This window comes from Opisthorchis viverrini (genome assembly GCF_000715545.1).
Source record: "Opisthorchis viverrini unplaced genomic scaffold opera_v5_58, whole genome shotgun sequence".
Taxonomy (NCBI): Eukaryota; Metazoa; Platyhelminthes; class Trematoda; order Opisthorchiida; family Opisthorchiidae; genus Opisthorchis; species Opisthorchis viverrini.
In genome coordinates, this window is record NW_008751716.1 from 1,243,543 (window position 1) to 1,244,225 (window position 683).

The window sequence follows — 683 nt, forward strand, 5'->3', positions numbered from 1 at the left end:
ATTCGTAAAGCATTTTGTAATTCTTCCAGTTACTGCACATTTCACAACAAAGGTATGTGGGTCGACGTTCGAGAAAGATCTTAAAAGTTGCGGGGACTTTATCGTTGGGCCACTCTTCGCATTCGATGTAAGACTCGTCAAGCGAATCTGGATTGATCGAGTTCGCCACACTATTCATGGATTCTCCGCGCTGGAATCCTATGACATTCACGTGAGATCCGAAATCAACCCATTATTTAAAAATAGCCAAGTAGTTATCAGCACTGGACATCGCAATAACGGGCAGAGCTTAATAGAAATAAGACAGTTGAAGGCACTAGAAAATGTATGCACCCCATACACTCCGTACTTCTACCCCAGTAAGGCTGATTTACTCCGATTCGGTTAATAATCTTATGCCCGATTTCGAATAGAAAGTTCTAATCCTGGGTCGACGGCTACCAAAACCATTTCTGAGCTGTGAAGCTGGTACGCTTGTCGTTGTTGAATGGTGCAGTTTTAGTGATCCAATAATTTGCATCCTTACATCAAGTTCGACACGCACACATTTGGGGCAACGTGAGATCAGTAAGAAGCCAAGAACCGGTGTTTACCAGAGACCAACAAACACTTGCGTCCTTCGAGACCAGCCTCTAGCAACCTTCATGTGTTTGTCAATTTTGGCCGGAAAATAGGCGGTTCTG